General features: G+C 30.9%; 1 pseudogene; it reads right to left on the bottom strand.

The window, feature by feature from the left end:
* Positions 1-414: 414 nt before the first annotated feature.
* Positions 415-1,150, bottom strand: LOC110653018 (protein DOG1-like 4; annotated as a pseudogene).
* Positions 1,151-7,054: the final 5,904 nt, after the last annotated feature.

Raw genomic sequence — 7,054 nt, 5'->3', positions numbered from 1 at the left:
TTTTAAATATTTTCACCTATTTATATTTTAGAAACTTATTATTATTTTTTTATTATATTAATATTATAACACACATAATTTTTTTAAAATACGATCAAATAAAAAATAATTTTAAATTAATAAATATTTTTATTTATATAATTAATTAAAATGACATTAAAATTAATATTTTAATTTAAATAATTAAATATAATATTTGTAATATAATGATAATATTATATAATATAAAATTAATAAAACATTATATAAAAAAAATTAAAATATGATTTTTTATAACAAGTATAAAAAACAAAAGTTAAATTAAAACCACTGAATAGTACATGCACATTAATTCAGATAAAACCAAATCAAAACAAAAGAAAATAAGTCTAAAAGTGAAAATCAAAACCCCTAAAACCCTATAACTGAAAGTTTCTAATTAATGGTGCAAACCCTTTTCTTTCCCCATTGTCTTAGCAAAATTTGAAGCATGCCAATCCCAGCCAAGAACTCCACACATAGTAGTGGGCTCAAAACATCCAAAACTCCCTTCAAAGTCCTAAGCCTTACACAGTCTACCGCTTTTATCACCTTCTCTAGTCCTGCTATTACTCCTTTCAGTGCCACCTGCACCAGTCCCTCCACCTGCCTCACTTCCTCCCCATTCTTCACTCGAACCACCAACCTTACCAACTCCGCCATCTTCCTGTCTGCTACAATCACTTATTGCCTCTCCATTTCCCTCTCCACCTTTTCCTCTTCTAACATTATTTTCACCCTCAAAGCCTCAATCTTTCTCTTCTGTTCTTGTGTCAATTCAACTAGACTCGAACTGGGAACACCATTTATCCTTATTGAGTTAACTAGTTTAAATACTGCTGATGGTTTCAACCCAGCAACCCAAGAACACGCATTCTCTAAAGGGGAAATCCAAGTTGGACAAAAGAAAGCAAGCACATCTTCATGGGCCAAAAGGCCATTTTATAGTGTAGTAGTCTTTGTAATGTTGTGTGAATTTAGACACTAAAGCTTGTAGCTCTTGCTCACACTCACACCTAGTTTTAGCTCGATAATCCCTAGATGCCATCCGCAGTTATTGTAGATACTCATTGAGTTGACACATCCACTTCTCAAAAAACTCAGAGAACCTCTCTTCAACTTTAGTTTTCATATCTTTTCCCCTTCGTTTAAGCAAAGAGATAGAGAAAGAAGAGGGATAGCTAGCTGGCTAGGACTAGTGGGAGATAGAAAGAGATGAATAGAGTGATATGTTTTTATATATAAGAAAAGGTGTGCTTGTGCTTGGCTTACCTGCAATAATGAGTTAGTGGTGGATGTCAAGGGATGAGTGACACTTTGTAAATAGGGAGAGCCTCTCCCGGAGAGGGACACGAGTCTGATGGATTTAGGTTTGGCTTTGATCATGTTGATGAGTCACATATGCACCCCACCACCTGGTGTTTTATGTTTCTTATGTTGGAAAATGTGTTAGTAAAATAAACTATGTTGAGTTCAACATGGAACCCAGATATCTTCCTCTTCCTTCAATGTCTCCATCAACTTAACCCTCCTCTGAGGTAATATGCAACTCCATGTAACTTGCTCCTTTTGCTGACATGTTTCAATAGCTACAAGCCAACAACTTGCTTTAAGCTTTTGATTTTATTGATTTGAGTTTGATCATTTCTTGTTGCTTGCAGTTGCTTCAATCAACAAATTTATCATTTGAGTAATTATTAATTTACGTATTGCCAAAAATGGTTATGGTTATGAAGACCAATGAATAATAACTCTAACTCACAAAAGGCCCCTAAAACTAACAATAGCCAATTTTTTATTTTTTGCAATCGACAATTCAAGCATACATAAAAGCTTTAAAATCCAAAATGTTACGTTCAATATAGGAATTTTCAGGGTTATGTGCAAAAAGAGTTTAGGAGAAAAAAAAAGTATGCATATAGAGAGAGACTGTGTAACACCCTAGGCAAATCCCACATCGACAAAACACGGGAGAGATGCTGGGTTTATAAGTTGGCGGTTCGTAACCCCTATTGACGCGTTTTAAAACCGTGAGGGCTTCGGCCCAGAGCGGACAATATCACTAATGGGCCGGGCTATTACATTTGTGGTATCAGAGCTACTCCGCGTGCAACCTTGAACGATGGTGGGGCAAACCTCAGCGAGGATGCTGAGTCCCATAAGGGGGGTGGATTGTAACACCCTAGGCAAATCCCACATCGACAAAACACGGGAGAGATGCTGGGTTCATAAGTTGATAGTTCGTAACCCCTATTGACGCGTTTTAAAACCGTGAGGGCTTCGGCCCAGAGCGGACAATATCACTAGTGGGCCGGGCTATTACATTTGTGGTATCAGAGCTACTCCGCGTGCAACCTTGAACGATGGTGGGGCAAACCTCAGCGAGGACGCTGAGTCCCATAAGGGGGGTGGATTGTAACACCCTAGGCAAATCCCACATCGACAAAACACGGGAGAGATGCTGGGTTTATAAGTTGGCGGTTCGTAACTCCTAGTGACGCGTTTTAAAACTGTGAGGGCTTCGGCCTAGAGCGGATAATATCACTAGTGGGCCGGGCTATTAAAGACTGTGCCCCAAGGCATTGCAACACCACCAGCAAAACTAGAAAGTGGGTGCTCAATTGAAGTTTATAAAATGAATGCATTCAACTCTCACTAAATATGATACTTGCTTGGTTTTCTACTCAAAGCATGATAAATTGGATGAAATTAAAAAGGGAAATCTAAGATGTTCTTAGGTAAGCATAATATATATTTTGGGAACTTGACCCACGTGTTTGATCCAAACAAGGTCTCTCATGGTCCACCGATCCAATAATCTTTTCCTATATCAATGGCCCATTGAAAAAGGTCCAAAATAGGTAGTTTAGAAACTGATTAAAATCTAAAAATAATTTAGTTATCAATATTGTAAGAGAAATTGTTGAACTTTTTAATTCGGATTTCATTATTGATGAATTCAAGAGATTTAAAAAAAAAATTGTCGAGAGCACTGTAGAAGAGGTATATCATTCTACTAGTATTATTAGTGTTTATTTCTTTAAAATTATTTTATATTTAGACACCCTTTATGAAATTTGAAAACAAATATGCACTTTAATAACTTTTAAAATGCATCATCATATAATTATTGTGCAAATAGCAAGTAGTTGATCCCCAATATTATCATCCAAGGTTGGCCCGTTGTCATGACCTCTATTATTATCACCACACGGCCATTACCACTATCAATACCATTACTACTACTTGATCGTTGTCATCACCACTTAGTTACCATCATTACTACTATCATCACTCATACTCTATTACCACCACCACTATTTGATCATTATTGTTGCTACCACCATCACTAGTAATAAAAATATTAATAATTTCAAATTAAAATAATATTTAATAAAATAATATTATATATTAAAATTTTATTATTAATTTAATTATATTTTATCAATATATATATATAAATAAATACGAGATTGTATTAATAATTATATTACATTTTTATTTTTCTAAATAAAATAATATAATATATAACTTTAATTTCAATTAATTACATTGCATTATACTCAGAGGAGAGTGTGTGGCAATTGGTTCAGGTATACTAAGAAGTTGCCCAAAGGCACACTTCAATACTTTAAGAAAAGCTCAACAAGCATTTCTGGAAAGCATCAATACTCGGAAGAACAAGGTCCCTTGAAAAATTGATAAATCTTTTATGAAATCCTATACTCTCATATCTTTGGGAATTGCTTTATGGCTAAATAACATTTGTGTTCTAGCAGCATGCATGGTTAGCTGACAAGCACATAATTAAACTATAAACTTGCAGGCTGCTTAATATTTGAATGATAAACGTAGTATCAGTTACGTGATTGACCCAAATCTCAAGTCTTTCCAAAACAATGAGCTTGACCTCATATGCTAGATTATTCAAGAATGCATACAACCGGATCCAAGGCAAAGACCAACAATGAAGGATATCACTCCCAAGTTGAGGGAAGTGATTGTTATATCACCTGATCAAGAAACTCCAAGACTTTTTTCACTATGGTGGGCTGAACTCGAAATATTATCTGTCGAGGCGATTTAAGTTTTGTTTCACTCTCTTCTCCTCTGTATTATAATTCAAGTCTCTCTCAGACTTCATGCCAAAAATCTAAAATTTAGCTTTTGTATTTATGCTTCTCTACATCAGTGAATACCATCTATGCTCAGCTTCCACACCTTTTTTTTGTATCAGTTGTTCTATATTTGTCCTCTGATTTCATTGCATTCCATTTTTTTTTTTTATAATTTCTCCCGAGAATTTTCATCTGAACGAGAGTGTAATATATTTGTTTCCTTTATGGGGTACAGTGCTCCCAACTAGTACATGTCATATGTATTTTGCGAATGAAGTTTGTGGTGTAAAAAGCTAATTCTTGCCTTATCTTTATAAAAAGGCTGTTATTATTTTCAGGATTCCTTCTTGCCCACATCATTAATGGAAGCAGAGCCTTTTTGATATTGTAATTGGAGTTGCTTTGTTTTGGCAAATGATTTTCTAAAAAAGCAGAAAATTTTTTTTATTACAATACAATATGAATATTTAATTATGTAGATGGAGATATTTCCATTTGAATTTAAAAGAGTGTGATATCAAGTACTATTCAACTTGCACCTTTTGCTTGACAATTTAGATTTGACTACTTGCTAAAAAAAAAAAAAAACTACCCACTTAAAAGTTTTTTTTTTCCTTACCACACTAATAATCTAACATAAATTAATTATAATTAATTAAATCATAAAATTTTATTAAATTTGTAACATTTTTTTAAGATAAAATTGTAATGCCTATTTATATTGAGATTAAACTAGACCTGTTCATCAGCTCTTGCATGGAAGGAGAAGCTAAGATATATTTATATATACATATATCACCTGCTAATTAGCTCATTCTTTGCCACCTATGTCTCTCCAAATCTATTTATTATATTATTTTTATTTATTTTAGGATAATGTATAATTAAATCTTTGAGATATATTAAAATTTATAATTACACACATATTCTCTTCAAAGTAAAGAAATCAAAACCTTTCTATTTAAAAAAATCCCCACATATCTCATTAGTCTATTCTTTATTTATCCCCACATATCTATTCTTTACTAGTCCAATGCATGTATAATGCCCCATTAACATATCATATGAACTATTTAATATTACCTTAGGATATAGTAACAAGAAAAATTAAATGACCCATAGCATCTAATAACAAGAAAAATTAAATGAATCTCTTTAAAATAATTGAGTATTTTTATCTTATGGCATAAATTAATTCCTTTAATTGCAAATCATTTTTAGTTTCTTTTAAAATACCTACTATATTAATGCTTCAATTAGAAAAATTGTAAAATTGGTCAATCAACATGAGAAAATGTAAGCATAAATCATTAAAAACTTGCAAAACATCACGAATATTTTATAAACAATCTAATTGCTGGATAAAAAAAAATGAAAAGAAAGAATATAATAAATTTTTATAATTAAAATTTTAATTTAAAATTTTATAAGTGAAGTTTCACTTTATTAGAGATATCCATAATAAAGCTCTTAGGATGTATTTATTTTTTATAAGTTTAACAAAAATAAATAAATATGAATAAATTTATGATACGATAAGTATATCTAATAAAAAAATCTACCACCGAAAATTATTAAAATACTCTTTTTAACTCATTAATTAATTGATGCAGTAGTGATGATAGCATTATCAAAATCAATTAAACAAATTTTTACATAAAGGAAATTTTATTTAGTATATTTAGTAGTTTATATATTTTAACGAAATTAATTATTTAATCTTTATATTTTAAAAAATGCATTATTTAGTTTTTATGTTTTACTTTTATTAAATTATATAATTCATCTGTTAAATTTTTTGTTATTTAGCCCCTTTATTTTAAAAAAACTAATTAGTTAATCTATATATTTTGAAAAATATTATTATTTAGTCTCTCTATTTTAGTGAAACTAATTAATTAGTCCATATATTTTAAAAATATAGTATTTTAAAAATATATTATTAATGAAAAATAGAAATTTTGTTGTGTGAGATTAAATCTAAATTTATATATTTTTTAAAATTTTTAATTCATTAAATATTATTTTTATATTTTCTCTACTGAAAAATAATTTTTCTTAATTATTTAAAAATTTAGGGAAAGATAAAATATAGAGAGAGAAAAATAAGAAAAAATAAGAGAGAAATAATGGGAGGGGATGATTAAAGTAGTTTACGTATAAAAAATAATTATGAAACTAAAAAATTAACAATACAAAATATCCTTTTTAGTCCCTGAAAATTACATTTTACGTCCCAAACTTCTAGCCCCATAACACGTTGGGGGGCGCTCTGGGCGCCAGCGTCGGGGGCAACTGGTGGGCTCTTGACGCTGCCACGGGCCCTTTGAGAGGGGAGTGACTAGTTGACTACCGTGGAGAGACCGGTATAGCTAGCCACTGGCATAGTGAGTTTTTGTCTAGTTACTCCTTGTAGGTTTCCATCTGCCTACAAGTGATGTAAGTACAACTAACTTAATTGTATCGATTGTAACTAATGAATAAAAGAAGTAACCTATTTTTGATATACTAGTGCCTTGTTCTTTATTATACTTGAGATGCTTGTTCATATGCAATACTTGTGATATTTTTCCGATTAGCTTGCCAAGCCATGCTAATATATTCATCTTATTGAACAGATTCTCTTGACTGACTTGTCTTAAAAGAGTTTAAGCCAAGTGCCGCATGATCCCAAGTGAGGGCTAAAACCTGAGCCTGTGACAGTTGGTACGAAGTTAAATTAAATGATTAACTAATATGTGTTTTCAATATATAAAAATTAATTAATTAATTTTAATAAAATAAAAAAAATAATAATTTAATTAATATTAACTAAAAAATTAATAAAAAATTACATAATTTAACAAAAATAAAATCACTAATTAATGAAATAATTATAGGCATGAACAAACATCAAATTAAGTTTGTCTTTTCTGTGT

Source organism: Hevea brasiliensis, chromosome 11 (assembly GCF_030052815.1).
Source record: "Hevea brasiliensis isolate MT/VB/25A 57/8 chromosome 11, ASM3005281v1, whole genome shotgun sequence".
In the NCBI taxonomy this organism is placed as follows: Eukaryota; Viridiplantae; Streptophyta; class Magnoliopsida; order Malpighiales; family Euphorbiaceae; genus Hevea; species Hevea brasiliensis.
Note: the sequence above shows the minus strand (reverse complement) of the source record. Positions and strands in the feature narration are given on the sequence as shown.